Genomic DNA, 16,313 nt, shown 5'->3' with positions numbered 1-16,313 from the left:
AGAAGGAAATGGCAACCCACTCCAGTATTCTAGTCTGGAGAATCCCAAGGGCTGAGGAGCCTGGAGGGCTACAGTCCATGGGGTTGCAAAAGAATCGGACACCACTGAGCGACTAACACACACACACACATGTGCAACAATGTATGGAAGCATTTTCGCTTTAGAATTAGAGAGCACTTTGTACCCCTTTAGCATGGTCACATCCTGCCTTGTGGTTTTCTTTTGTGTATGTGACATTCTGTTCCCCTCCACCAGCCTCTGATTTTAAGCTTCCTGAAGCTTTAGTGCTTCAGTGCATCCATTCTGATGCTTAGAGGACTCAGTGTCACTGTAGCCTCCTTTTTCATAGCTCAGATAAGAGTCAGTACTTCTGAATAAGACTTTGTTTGAATATGGACCAAAGCTTTTCTTTGGAAGTTTCCAGCCAGCGCTGAGTGGGTATAAACCGTAATACTCAGTTCAAAAATTTCCCCTAACCTTGGGTTTCTGTAGTATGGCAAGCATATGTCCTCAGGAGGATCTCCTCCAGTATTTTTTAATGGCAAAGTACATGTAAACTCTCCAGTAGGTTAGAAGCTCTAGAAGGGCACGAGAATGGATCTTATCTGAACCATTCACTATTATCTGGCAGGAAAGGAGGTCAGGAATTAATGGCCTGGTGTCATGTAAACTTGGGGCTTCCCTGGTGGCTCTGCCGTAAGAAATCTGCCTGCAATGCAGGAGACACTGATTCGATCCATGGGTCGGGAAAATCCCCTGGAGGAGGAGATGGCAACCCACTCCAGTAGTCTTACCTGGGAAACCCCATGGATAGAGGAGCCTGGCAAGCTACAGTCTATGGGGTCGTAGTGGGTTGGACATGAATGAAAGACTGAGCATGCACACACATGTAAACCTAGAATTCTGAGTACGTTTATTTAATTCTTGTTCATTTTAAATGGCATCTATCAGTCATTATTCAGAAACTTTTATGTCCTTGAGTTCCAATTGCTATTCTCACCTCTCTCAGTTCCAGAAAAAAAGAGTGGATTGAAAAATGAAATTCTAGACTATAGGAGTTTTGCCCTCTGAATCAGAGTAGAACATGGACTCTTTCCTGAATACCATTGGGTACCATTAGTAGCTTCTTAACTTTGGTGGTATAATCCATAGTTTCACATTCATTGAAAACAGAATTTAGGAACTAGGAAATATAGGTTCATATATAGGGGACTTACTGTGTATGTAACGGAGATGGCAATTCGGTTCGGATTAAAAAGAGTAACTGAAGTTAGAAAGAAAACATTTTGTGGAAGTTGATAATGAAGTCTTTAGACGCAGGGGTTAAAAGCACTGAGGAAGTGGGTGTAGCAAAGGTAGGCTTAATGCTGAAAAGACTTTGACCAAGAAAAGAGGAATGCAATAGACCAGTAGCTGAAAAAGGTAAAAGACTCACAAGAAGTTTCCTTTTTTTTTAGTGTGTAGTCACTTCGAACTTAATGATCGTTTACGCTTAAAGTTTTGGAAGAGCTAAACCAAGCATTTTAACTTCCTGCAATTACTTAACTATGTTGGCTGGCAGCTTGTTACTTGCCAACACAGTTAATTATAGTTTTCAGTGGTGAAAGTGGTTGTTAATATAGTTAATGGGTAGCCTGTTAGAGGGAAGTGGGGCTCATTGGCCTTTGCTTTCGGATACAACCGTTCAGCAAGGCACTAACTATTGCTGATGACTAATTTCTTAGAAATTTCTACTTGTTTTATAGCATAGGGTGGTTACTCCCTGGATCTTTCGTGAGTAAACAATAAACAGAAAAAGTTACTAAATATAAGAACTGGGATTGCACATTCGAATACTGAATAAGAGTTTTGAAAAGTAAAAATGTTAGCCGCTCAGTTTTGTCTGACTCTTTGCGACCCCATGGGCTGTAGCCTGCCAGGCTTCTCTGTCCATGGAATTCTCCAGGCAAGGATACTGGAGTGGGCAGCCATTCCTTCTTCAATACTGAATAAAATTTTGGAAGGAGCAGTTACACCCATGGAAAGATTGATGTAAACTCACCATTAGGACATACTATCTCTTAATAGCTAAACACATCATTTGACCAACACAAGTTCGATCCCTTGGGTCAGGAAGATCGTCTGGAGGAGAAAATGGCAACTCACTGCACTATTCTGGCCTGGGAAATCTCATGGATGGAGGAACCGGCTGGGCTGCAGCCAGTGGGGTTGCAAAAAGTCAGACCTGCCTTAGTGATTGAATAAAATCATCTTTTGAACATACTCTCTCTGATGGCTAAAATTGTCATTTGTACAGAAAAGACCGCACAGAGTCAGAGCTAGTAGGGTCCAAAAGCCTCTTTAGACTGATGAGTGGTGGCATTATCTACTGTTTATCCAGTAAGAGGTGAAAGACTTCTCAAATAGAATTTCATCCTGTGCTGAATTTTTACAACTCAGAAATATGGTTGTTGCATCTCGAGAGCACCTCTTATTTTTGAGGCAATGGCAATAAAAGGCAAGGACCGTAATATTCTTCAAGTTGAGAGTTGTTTTGCTTTGATTTAGTGTCTGAGGATGATTTGAGTGTTTTCTTCCTTAATTGTTGCTGTAGAAAAGGAGCACCAATTGTTCCAAAAATCTAGGTTCTTAGAGAATTTGAGGGCAGACCAGGCCATAGTCAAGTCTTTTCAATATCCATCAACCTGGTGGAAATCAGACATTTCTCCTGATGAAGCTGCTGCTGCTGCTAAGTCACTTCAGTTGTGTCCGACTCTGTGTGACCCCATAGACGGCAGTCCACCAGGCTCCCCTGTCCCTGGGATTCTCCAGGCAAGAACACTGGAGTGGGTTGCCATTTCCTTCTCCAATGCATGAAAGTGAAAAGTGAAAGGGAGGTAGCTCAGTCGTGTCTGACTCTTAGCTGCACATCTCAGTAAAACAACACTGTTTTTATTGTTGCTATTTTTTTGTTTTTTGACTTTTTAACTTTTGTCTGGCGTATTAGTGTTAATGCCTTGTTAATCAGAACTCTGGTGGTTGACTTAGTTTGTTAAAATATAAATAAATGAATGTTTACTTAATAAATAGACTTAAAAGGAAGTATTTTAAAAATGAGATTTATAAGGAGTTAGCAAAAATATACTTAATGGAAAAGTTCAAAACCATACCAGAGTTCCATTATTAATGTCATAGTTTCCAGTCTATGGGAAATAAGTGATTTTTCTGAATTCAATCCTAGTCCATTTATTTCACAATAAACCAAGCAGCTTGATGTATAGAACTAAGTTGCCAGATTGTCTGTGTTTTGTAGACTTGCTGGGGTGTGGGAAGCCAGCCTCTTTTGAGGCATTTTAGGAAGCTGCCCCTCCCCATGTCACCTGCAGCCTTGCTTTGTGAACTCATGCTGATCCTGCAGGGGGAGGATCAGTTTCTCTAGGGAGATGCACTTGAGACAATGTGAATAATAGGGGTTTTATTTACTGCTGAGGAGTAAACACATGCTGGCATTTTTATTTTTATTCAGGGACTTGTGTGCATCATTTTCCATGATTGCTGTTGCCCAGCCGGGTTGCTACTTGGGCAATCTGGCAGAGAGAGAAAATGTTATCTCCTTGCAAATTCTCTTTTTAATTATCAGGGATTTGAAATTCCAATCCAAGAGATTAAATTTGTGCAAATAAATTGCAGAAAACCAACAACAACAAAAAAACCTCACAAAAACACACGACACAGATAACATCCCCCCGAAGTCAGTTCCTAGTTTTATTTTTAAGGGTTTCAAATACCAGATTGCTTCAAGGTCATTTCTATAATACAGCAATGGTAATATTTTATTATAGTATGGAAAAATCTATGGGCTTGATTTAATTTTTCCTTCAAAAAATTCTGAGGTTATTAAGATGAAAATGTTAATCTGCTTTTGCTTTCTAATTATCATTGAAACCAGAAAAGTCTGGGGACATGAATGCCCAGTAGCACTTTTAACCGCGGGTGTTCACATTTTTCGCATCTTGCTAATTATCAGAGAGGTAAAAATGCATACCACATTTTTGAAAAGCCCGTGCACTGCATCTCTTTAAAAATACAGCACTTCATTAACCCTTTGAGACTTCACATAATTTTTACCATATGGAATGGCAGAAAATTGAAGTGGATATGATCTAATTATGAAAGTTATGTTACCTGGTAATAGCTCTAGGTAAAACTTTATGCAATTTGAAATACTTTTAAACATTGAATTTTGAAATACTAATTAAAGTTTTTCATTTTTGTTCTGTAGCCAGTCCCTCTTTCCCTTTATTGTATTAAAAAAGGGCTCAAGAGATGTTTCAGTCTTGCTGACTTTTGAGGCTTAACACTTTTCCAGACCATCTAACCTGCCTCGTGAGAAGCCTGCTTGCAGGTCAAGAAGCAACAGCTAGAACTGGACATGGAACAACAGACTGGTTCCAGATTGGGAAAGGAGTATGTCAAGGCTGTATACTGCCATCCTGCTTGTTTAACTTACATGTAGAGTACATCATGTGAAATGCCAGGCTAGATGAAGCACAAGCTGGAATCAAGATTGCCAGGAGAAATATCAGTGACCTCAGATACACAGATGCCACCAGCCTATGGCAGAAATTGAAGAGGAACTAAAGAGCCTCTTGATGAAAGTGAAAGAGGAGAGTGAAAAAGTTGGCTTAAAACTCAACATTCAGAAAACTAAGATCATGGCATCCAGTCCCATCACTTCATGGCAAATAGATGGGGAAACAATGAGAGATTTTATTTTTTGGGTTCCAAAATCACTGCAGATGGTGACTGCAGCCATGAAATTAAAAGACGCTTGTTCCTTGGAAGAAAAACTGTGTCCAACCTAGACAGCATATTAAAAAGCAGAGACATTACTTTGCCAACAAATGTCTGTCAGTTCAAAGCTATGGTGTTTCCAGTAGTCACGTATGGATGTGAGTGAGACGTGGACTATAAAGAAAGCTGAGTGCCAAAGAATTGATGCTTTTGAACTGTGGTATTGGGGAAGACTCTTGACAGTCCCTTGGACTGCAAGGAGATCCAACCAGTGCATCCTAAAGGAAATCAGTCCTGAATATTCATTGGAAGGACTGATGCTGAAGCTGAAATTCCAATACTTTGGCCACCTGATGTGAAGAGCTGACCCATTTGAAAAGACCCTGATGCTGGGAAAGATTGAAGGCAGGAGGAGAAGGGGACGACAGAGGATGAGATGGTTGGATGGCATCACTGACTCAACAGACATGAGTTTGAGCAGGCTCTGGGAGTTGGTGATGGACAGGGAAGCCTGGCATGCTGCAGTCCATGGGATCATAAACAGCTGGACATGACTGAGGAACTGAACTGAACCTTTTCAGATACGTATCAGCAATGCATATTTTTGGATATGTAGAATTGTTAAAAATCAGGAGAAATTATTGACATCATGATATCCTGCATTTGGTGTTAAAACAGTTGTATCCCATCCCTGGCTTTTATTTATCAATGATGTGATTTTATTTAGGTCATTTAACTGCCCAGAACCTTAATTTCGGAGAAGGCAATATCACCCCACTCCAGTACTCTTGCCTGGAAAATGTCATGGGCAGGGGAGCCTGGTAGGCTGCAGTCCATGGGGTCGCAAAGAGCCGGACAGGACTGAGCGACTTCACTTTCACTTTTCACTTCCATGCATTGGAGAAGGAAATGGCAACCCACTCCAGCGTTCTTGCCTGGAGAATCCCAGGGACGGGGGAGCCTGGTAGACTGCTGTCTATGGGGTCGCACAGAGTTGGACACGACTGAAGAGACTTAGCAGCAGTAGCAGCAGCAGCAGCAATCTTAGTTTATCCAGATTGCAAATGAGGGGATTGGACTGTTTTCTGTATGGGCTTCTGACTCTGTTATTTTATTTTTCTGTAGCAGTTCAGTGGAAGAAGGGTTCATTTGCCTGTTGTATTTGTGAGACATGGTTAAGATTGGGCCTGTGTCGGAATCCTCCCTTTGCTACTTAGTAGCTACTTAATCTGAGGGCAAATGTTTATCTCTTTGTTCTTCAGTTTCTTTACTTAAAATATGAGGATAATAAGGGAAGATTCTTACACTGTTTGTGGCAATGCAAACTGATACAACCACCATGGAGAAGAGTATAGAGATTCCGTACAAAACTAGGAATAAAATGATCATATGATCCAGCAATTCCACTACTGGGCATATACCCTGAGGAAACCATAATTGAAAAAGGCACATGAACCAGTGTTCCCTATAGCACTGTTTACAATAGCTAGGACACGGAAGCAGCCTAGGTGTTCATTGACAGATAAATGGATAAGGAAGTTGTGGTACATACACAGAATGGAATATTACTCATCTATAAAAAGAAACACATTTGAGTCAGTTCTAATGAGGTGAATGAACCTAGAGCCTAGGGTGAAGTAAGTCAGAAAGAAAAAGGCAAATACTGTGTATTAACACATATATATGGTAATCTAGAAGGATAGTACTGACAGGTCTATGCACAGGGCAGGCACAAAGAACAGACTTTTGAACACAGTGGGAAAAGGAGGGGCTGGGATGATTTGAGAGAAAAGGATTGAAACGTATACATTACCATATGTAAAGTAGGTAGCCAGTGAGAGTTTGATGTGTGATGCAGGGAACCTGTGCCCGGCCTACGTGAAGACCTAGAGGGATAGGGTGGGGAGGGAGGTGGGAGAAGGGCTCAGGAGGGAGGGGGCATGTGTATGTCTATGGCCTTTCATGCTGATGTATGGCAGAGGCCATCACAATATTGTAAAATAATTACTCTCTAATAAAATTTTTTAAAAGCAGGATAATAATAGGATCTACCTCATAAGATTGTTAGAGGATTAAATGAGTCAATGTACATAAAGATGTAGAACAAACACCTGGTACCTAGGCATGCTCTGTGAGTATTACTTTTTGTTCTGAGGTGTCTATCAATTAGATTTCAATATAGGATCCAGGAACCATACTAGGAACTGCAGACAGAAGAGGGTTTAATGCAGGAGAGAAGGTGCTCATGGAATGGGGAAGGGTTGGCAGAGAGAGGGTGGGGGCTGGAACACTGGCTCAAGACGTGCAGTCACAGCGGTCGTGTGACTTTCACTGTCTCTGCAGTGCAGGAGTACCACCCGTAGGAGGGGATGGCTGCTCATTGCCAGTCAGCTGTGTCCAGGCCCCGCTGTCTAAAAGACTCAACCTGTGCTTAGTGGCCCCTCTCCAGATATATTGTCACATCAATCCTGACCACACCCCTATGAGCTACATTACTACTCTTACCCTTAATTTCAAGAGGAAAACAGGTTTATAGCAGTTAATATGACACTCAAGCTGAAATGTAGAACCTAGCCATCTGACTCTGGGTTCTGAGCTTGTCTACTGTGTTGTATGTTTTAGAGTTTTGCCTTTGTGCCCTCCAAGGACTTAAAAGAGTAAGCCCCGTTTAGTAGCATGTTTTTTTGTTTGTTTGTTTTGCACAGGAGATCTTAGTTCTGTGACCAGAGATTGAGTCCATGTCCCCTGCAGTGGAAGCATGACGTCTGTACCTCTGGATCACCAGGAAAGTCCCAAGTCCAGCTTTACATATTATACCAGAAGACTTGAAAACTAGAAATGTTTCTAGTGAAGATGTCGAAGTTTTGAGAATTTTTCTTTAGCGATGCCATGCAGCTTGTGGGAGGGATCTTAATTCCCCAACCAGGGATTGAACCCAGGGCCCTTGACAGCGAGAGCACGAAGTCTTGACCACTGCACCACCAGGGAATTCCTGAAGTTCTTGAGGATTTTAATCAAACAAGTTGATCACAAACCCTCCTGGATTATTAACTCAACTTGATAAGATGGTAGGTGCTGGGGTATGGAAAACGGCATTGAAAAGGACGTAAATAACCTTCCACTTGAAATTAATGTTCTTAACAAATTTGACAAAGGGTTTTTACATCATGTCTATGAATAATATCTCAAAACTTATTGTTTTCATTATTATGTTGATAATTGTATCCAAAGTGTAGGGTTCTCATCCCCTAATTATAGATGCTATAGAACTTTCACCATTTCTTTTTCATTCAGAATTAATCAGGAATTAATTTTAAGGTAATGTGGAGAGTTAGATATCTAGCTTTATTCTTTTTTCCTAAAAATATCTTGACCATTTCTCCCCACACTACTTGTTGAATAAATAATGCTTTAATAATTAACATTCATATTTAGTGCCCATGGTCAAGTTAAATCCCTTTGATCTTGTCCCAAATGAACAAAGGCTGATTATTTGAAGATGTGACTGGTAACAACTAAAAATGATCACTCATTACTGGACACTGTATACTTTTGCCCATGTGAAACAGATCCTTATGTTGGATTTTCCCAATGTTTTAACATAATCTTGCTTGTTAGAATTCCAGAAGATATGTAATTTGGTAGCAGTCTACTCATGAATCAGTTAAGCCTGGGTTCTTAGAAGTATTTTCAGATATTCATTAATTTTGCTTCTTCATTTGTTAAGCACTGACTGTTTTTGTTGAGTACTGTTCTGTGAGCTGGGGTTACATTGAATGGAAAAACTTGCAAATTCCTGTTAATGATAGTCCTATTCTATGAGGAGGACTGGAGTAGGAAATGTCAACCCACTCCAGTGTTCTTGTCAGAAGAACCCCATGGACAGAGAAGCCTGGTGTGCTATTGTCCGCGGGGTTGCAAAAGAGTTGGGCATGACTGAGCGACTGAGCAACAACAGTTGGGGAGGACAGCCAACACGTGTAAGCAGCATCCTCTGAGGGTTTGAGAACTGCTAAGAGGAAAACAGGGTGAAATCAGGATAAAAACTAAGGAGTTAAGTTAGTAAGGCTGGTGCTGGAAGCTTCTCTGGGAAGTGACATTCAAACTGAGATCAGAGCAATGAGAGAAGGATTGCTTATACTGGCGAAAACCAGTACAAGCAGAGGAAGATGAAAACGCAGAGGCAGAGATGGGGATGGCTCTGGTATCTTTGAAGGAGGGAAAGCAGCTCAGTGTGGTCGGGGTGGTGAGCAGGGTCGGGGCGATAAGTGAGAGAGCCAGACTCACATCACGTGGGATGTTGTCAGCAAGGTGACACACTAGCTTTTGACTTCAGTTGCTTGGGAAGCTGTGTTAGATTGTGGTTAGTAAGGGAATGATAGAAACTTGTGTTTGTTTTACTAAAGTCATTTGGCTGTGGTGTCGGAAATGGACCTTTGGAAGGTGAGAATGGAAACAGAGCTCACCAGAAGGCTCCTGGTTTAAGTGAGAAATAATGATGTCTTGAGTTAAGTTTGTCGCAATGGAGATAGTGAAAAATGCCCAGGTTCTAGAGTTATTTTTGGTATAACTGACAGTGTCCTGCTGGTTTGGTTTGGTAATGTGAAGGGAACAAAGAAAAATTAAGGATGACTCCAAGGTTTTGACTTCAGGGTCAGAAAATTTTGTCTCCAAGACAGTGTGCATGGTTTGAGGCTACTCCTACATAACCTGGGACTTCTCAGGTGGCTCAGTGTTAAATAGTCCACCTACCAATGCAGGAGACACAGGAGACATGGGTTCGATCCTTGGGTTGGACAGATGCCCTGGAGGAGGAAATGGCAACTCACTCCAGTGCTCTTGCCTAGAAAACCCCATGGACAGAGGAGCCTCTGGTGGTTGGTAGTCCATGGAGTGTCAAAGTGTTGGACGCAACTAAGCACATATGTACCTACATAACCTGCCTGTATTTAGAGATCCAGGATGAGAGTTTCTAGTATAACAGGCTCAAATGGCCATCTTATGGTATATTTCAGCTGACTTGATTAGTTGAAAACCATACTATTTTTGGCATAATTGAAGACTGTATCTGGGGCAAGCTTGGGAGAAATGAAGTTGGCAGTGAGTGACCTGGGTGGGTAGGTGGTGGATTGAAAATTTGAACAGCTTTCAAAACTTAAGTTCTTTCTTAAAATACCAAGCAGTTGGTTGAATTATGTTGGCATTCCTGGACACACTTGCACAGAAGAGGGAATAAACTTCGTTGTGTATGACATCTGGGCTGGGAACAAAAAACAACGTGTCAGCAGATAGTAAAGGTTACACTAATATGGTGACAGCCAATCTGGCTGATGCTGTTGTATGTTCTTTTGACTGCCTGTGGGTGAGCGAGATGATCCTTGAGAAGCAAATAAACACATTAACACGAGACAAGCAGAGCACCGAGACAGTGCCAACTTGCAAATGTCCTGTGTCAATTCCTCCCGGGGATTGTGAAAGGGGGGGAATGGTATGTGTTGGGGAATGTGACTGAATTCACTGAAATGGGGAGCTTTCCTTGCACTTCTCAGTGGAGAGAAGTTGGAAGTGTTGTTTAAGGGTTCGGAGCTCATGCCAAGATGTGGATGCTGACGTCCTGGTTGTTTCCTGACTCCCCCTCCGAGAGCATATGCTCAGCTTGGCTCCTCTGTGTTGTCTGGAGCTGGCTTCCAGGGTGGTTCTGAGCAGAGCAAGCCACTTGCTGGAGAGCACCTGATGCCAATGCACGCCCAGGAGCCTGGCGGGCTGTGCCAGTCACCGGCAGGAAGCTGGCAGCTGGTGGTGTGGCCCTTTCCTTAGAGAGAGGCAGGTACTGTGTGTCTGAGACCGTGCTGGTGGATCATTACAGAAGATACTTTGACCTGTTTTGCTATTAATTGAGCTTGGAGAGAGGCCTTAGATGTTCTGTAGTCACACCAATCAGCAGGATGACTGTCACAGGTGACATAGTAGACATGAAAACAGTCTGTCAACTGTAAGTCACACCCTGGACAATTAACTCATTCTATTTATTGTGATAAATATTAGGATCTCAGTAGATAAGAATATTACTGTAGAAAGGGATTAAAAACTCAAATGTTTCAAGTCGAGGAAGAGAACATGAATGTCATAGGATCAGGATCTAACAGTTAAAAGGAGTGGGTCCTCAGAAAACTAGGAATGTACACCCATCTATAGACATTCAATTAGGGTGGAAGAAAAGTGTAATAATGTACTCTCCCTCCACACACAAAAAAAGACATTTGGGGGTGAATAGAGCCTGCTAGTGACGTAGTATCATAGAACAATAGAATTTTCCAGAACAATAGAATTTTCATAATTTTCCTTTGAGATTATTTTGTTAATTCTTCATTTCACCAATTAAAAAAAAATTGAGGTTGAGTTTCTTGACCTTTCCTAAAGTCACACAAATTCTTGGAGGCAGAGTTGGGAATAGAACTCAGATGTGTGTCTTCTGTGTTAAGTTGGGTCAGGCATGTGAGCTGATGAAGCTAAAGACCAAGGAGCTTAAGCAGGCTTGAACTCTGGTAAAAGGATGTGGTGCTAAAATATGTCTTCTCAGAAGATAATGATCATTCATTGCAACACTTGTTTTGCCTTGACCGCAAAACTTTTTGAACTAAAAAATTTACATTTTAAATAACATTATGAGAGAATATATTCATGGTAGCTTCCCAGCTTGTAAAATTGTACCATGTGTGGGAATTGGGAAAATTTGCACATGCAACAGGGATATTTATAAATGAAACTCAATGTCAAACAGTAAAGAAATAAATCAAAATGAATTATTTGAAGCCATAAATCATAGACCTACATGTTGCAAGGAAAATATGAACAGTTTTTGGATAATATAGTGTTCCTTTTAAAAATGAGAACTCTCATATTGCTGTTCGATGTGTTGCTTGGTAAAACCATTTTGGAAAATAGTTTTGCATTTGTTAAAATTATTAAGCAAATACACACCCTAAGGTGCAGCTCTATAGCTTGGTGAAAGTTATGCATGTTTATCAAGAAATGCATCTGTGTTTGTAGCAGCGTATCCTTAAGAACAAAACTTGAAAAGAGCCAGATGCACATCTACATTTACAATGCATAAATTGGGTTGTATTCATGCAATGGAATAATACATAGTGTGAATGCACTTCCCTAGTGGGGAGTAAGACCCCCTGCTTTCCAGTGCAAGAGGTGTGAGTTCAATCCCTGGTCCAGAAACTAAGATCCTACATAACTAGAGGCCAAAAAACCAAAACATAAAAACAGAAAAAATGTTGTAAGAAATTCAATAAAGACTTTAAAATTGGTCCACACCAAAAAAATCTTGAAAAAAAAATGTGAAAATATATTATAGATGAACTGTTTTGAAATTCAGAGAAGTTAAAACTGAATGCCCTGCCATTGATTTAAAAAATTCATATGAGTTTAAACTATAAAGAAAATTAGGGCTAGTAATTACTGTAAAATAAGGATTGTGGCTACCTCTCAAGGGAGGAAGGGTGCAAAGAAACATCGGAGCCTCAGAGTTACTGATGGTGTTCTGTTTCTTAAGCCAGCAGTGGGTTTATCAGTGTTCTTAGTCTTTAAAAAATATACTCATCTTCAGTGTAAGTTTTAGGAACAAAACTAAGTATAAAAACTAAAACCATAAGTGGTTGGAGTATTTGAATAATTGTCTGATTTTGTTTTTTTTTGGCCTCATTCTTGAATGATAGCTAGGTATTTAATCCAGCATTAAAAATTATGCATGTATATACGCGAAGAAAGCTGAGTGCTGAAGAATTGATGCTTTTGAACTGTGGTGTTGGAGAAGACTCTTGAGAGTTCCTTGGACTGCAAGGAGATCCAACCAGTCCATTCTGAAGGAGATCAGCCCTGAGTGTTCTTTGGAAGGACTGATGTCAAAGCTGAAACTCCAGTACTTTGGCCACATCATGCAAAGAGCTGACTCATTGGAGAAGACTCTGATGCTGGGAGAGATTGAGGGCAGGAGGAAAAGGGGACGACAGAGGATGAGATGGCTGGATGGCATCACCGACTTGATGGACATGAGTTTGGGTGAACTCCAGGAGATGGTGACGGACAGGGAGGCCTGGTGTGCTGCAATTCATGGGGTTGCAAAGAGTCAGACACGACTGAGCAACTGAACTGAACTGACACTTGAACAGTGCAAGTTTGAACTTTATAAGGGTCCACTTATATTTTTTCAATAGTAAATACTACAGTACTGCACAGTCTGTGATTAGTTGAATCTGAGAAAGTGTAGGAACCTCGGAAACAGTGCCAGCTATAAATTATACTCAGATTAACCCCTGAGTTGTTCAGGGGTCACCTTTATTTATACATGCATGTATGTGTATATGTATTTAACTTTATCAAAGATTTTTAATTGTAAAAGTATAATAATGTTTTACCAACTTAACCGTTTCTAACTGTACACTCAAGTAGTGTTAAGTACATTCACATTGTTCAACCAATATCCATTAAATGGCAACTCCTAATTTCCCCTTCTTCAGGCCCCTGGAAACTACTATTCTACTGTCTCTGAATCTGACTGCTCTAGGTATCTCATATAAATACAATCATGTAGTATTTCTTTTTATGACTGATTATTTCACTTGGCAGAATAGCCTCAAGGTCTATCCATGTTGTAGAATTTGTCAGAATTTGCTTCTTTTTTAAAAGCTGAATCATACTCTCTTGTATATTCATGCTGTGTTTTTGATTAATCATTCTTCTGTCAATGAGTGCTTGGGTTGCTCCTACTGCCTGGCTATAGTGAATAATGCTGCTATGAACATGGATGTGCAAATACCTCTTTGAGATCCTGCTTTTATTCTTTAGTGTCCATTGAAGATTGTGTCCAGGAGCCCCTGTGGATACCAAAATCTGCAGATGGTTGAGTCCCTTCTATGAAATGGTGTAGCACAGTGAATACATTTGGCCCTCCATATTCATGGGTTTTCCATCATCAGATTTAACCAACTCAGGGTTGGTTAAATCTTTGAATCCATGGATACAGAAGGCCAACTCTATACCTAGAAATGGAATTCCTCTGTCATATAGAAATTCCATTCTTATATTTTAGGAACTACCATACTGTTTTCCTAGCACTGTACCATTTTGCATTCCCCTTTAACAGTGCACAGGGTTCTAATTTCTCCTACATCCTTGACATTTCTTTACTTTTTAATAGTGGTCATTCCATGATCCTCTACATAGAAAACCCTGAAGACTCCACCAGAAAATTACTAGAGCTAATCAATGAATATAGTAAAGTTGCAGGATATAAAATCAACACACAGAAATCCCTTGCGTTCCTGTACACTAATAATGAGAAAGTAGAAAAAGAAATTAAGGAAACAATTCCATTCACCATTGCAACGAAAAGAATAAAAACTTAGGAATATATCTACCTAAAGAAACTAAAGACCAATATATAGAAAACTATAAAACTCTGATGAAAGAAATCAAAGAGGACACTAATAGAGGGAGAAATATAGCATGTTCATGGATCGGAAGAATCAATATAGTGAAAATGAGTATACTACCCAAAGCAATCTACAGATTCAATGCAATCCCTATCAAGCTACCAACGGTATTTTTCACAGAACTAGAACAAATAATTTCACAATTTGTATGGAAATACAAAAAACCACGAATAGCCAAAGCAATCTTGAGAAAGAAGAATGGAACTGGAGGAATCAACTTGCCTGACTTCAGGCTCTACTACAAAGCCACACTCATCAAGACAGTATGGTACTGGCACAAAGACAGAAATATTGATCAATGCAACAAAATAGAAAGCCCAGAGATAAATCCACACACCTATGGACACCTTATCTTTGACAAAGGAGGCAAGAATATACAATGGAGTAAAGACAATCTCTTTAACAAGTGGTGCTGGGAAAACTGGTCAACCACTTGTAAAAGAATGAAACTAGATCATTTTCCAACACCACACACAAAAATAAACTCAAAATTGATTAAAGATCTAAATGTAAGACCAGAAACTATAAAACTCCTAGAGGAGAACATAGGCAAAACACTCTCTGACATACATCACAGCAGGATCTTCTATGACCCACCTCCCAGAATACTGGAAATAAAAGCAAAAATAAACAAATGAGATCTAATTAAAATTAAAAGCTTCTGCACAACAAAGGAAACTATAAGCAAGGTGAAAAGACAGCCTTCTGAATGGGAGAAAATAATAGCCAATGAAGCAACTGACAAACAACTAATCTCAAAAATATACAAGCAACTTATGCAGCTCAATTCCAGAAAAATAAACGACCCAATCAAAAAATGGGCCAAAGAACTAAATAGACATTTCTCCAAAGAAGACATACAGATGGCTGACAAACACATGAAAAGATGCTCAACATCACTCATTATCAGAGAAATGCAAATCAAGACCGCAATGAGGTACCATTTCACACCAGTCAGAATGGCTGTGATCCAAAAGTCTGCAAGCAATAAATGCAGGAGAGGGTGTGGAGAAAAGGGAACCCTTTTACACTGTTGGTGGGAATGCAAACTAGCACAGCCACTATGGAGAACAGTGTGGAGATTCCTTAAAAATTTGCAAATAGAACTGCCATATGACCCAGCAATCCCACTGCTGGGCATACACACCGAGGAAACCAGAATTGAAGGAGACACATGTAGCCCAATGTTCATTGCAGCACTGTTTATAATAGCCAGGACATGGAAACAACCTAGATGTCCATCAGCAGATGAATGGATAAGAAAGCTGTGGTACATATACACAATGGAGTATTACTCAGCCATTAAAAAGAATACATTTGAATCAGTTCTGATGAGATGGATGAAACTGGAGCCGATTATACAGAGTGAAGTAAGCCAGAAAGAAAAACACCAATACAGTATACTAACACATATATATGGAATTCAGAAAGATTGTAATGATAACCCTGTATGCGAGACAGCAAAAGAGACACAGATGAATAGAACGGACTTTTGGACTCAGAGGGAGAGGGAGAGGGTGGGATGATTTGGGAGAATGGCACTGAAACATGTATACTATCATGTAAGAAATGAATCACCAGTCTATGTCCAGTGCAGGATACAGGATACTTGGGACTGGTGCACGGGGATGATCCAGAGAGATGATATGGGGTGGGAGGTGGGAGAGGGGTTCAGGATTGGGAACTCATGTACACCCGTGGTGGATTCATGTCAATGTATGGCAAAACCAATACAGTATTGTAAAGTAAAATAAAGTAAAAATAAAAAAAAGAAAAACCAATACAAAATAAAATACTCAATAAAAAAAAATAATAGTGGTCATCCTAAGGAGTATGAAGTGACATCTCATCATGGTCTTGATTTGCATTTCCCTAATGATTAGTGGTGTCAGGTGTCTTTTCATATGCTTGTTGGCTGTTTGTATGTTATCTTTGGAGAAATCTATTCAAGCCCTTTGCCTGTTTTAAAGTTGTTATATGTGTTTTTTTGGTTGTTGAGTTGTAGGCATTTTTCATAAAATCTGGATACTAACCACT

This window comes from Capra hircus, chromosome 16, assembly GCF_001704415.2.
Source record: "Capra hircus breed San Clemente chromosome 16, ASM170441v1, whole genome shotgun sequence".
Lineage (NCBI taxonomy): Eukaryota > Metazoa > Chordata > Mammalia > Artiodactyla > Bovidae > Capra > Capra hircus.
The sequence above is the reverse complement of the archived record's forward strand: the minus strand, read 5'-3'. Positions refer to the sequence as shown.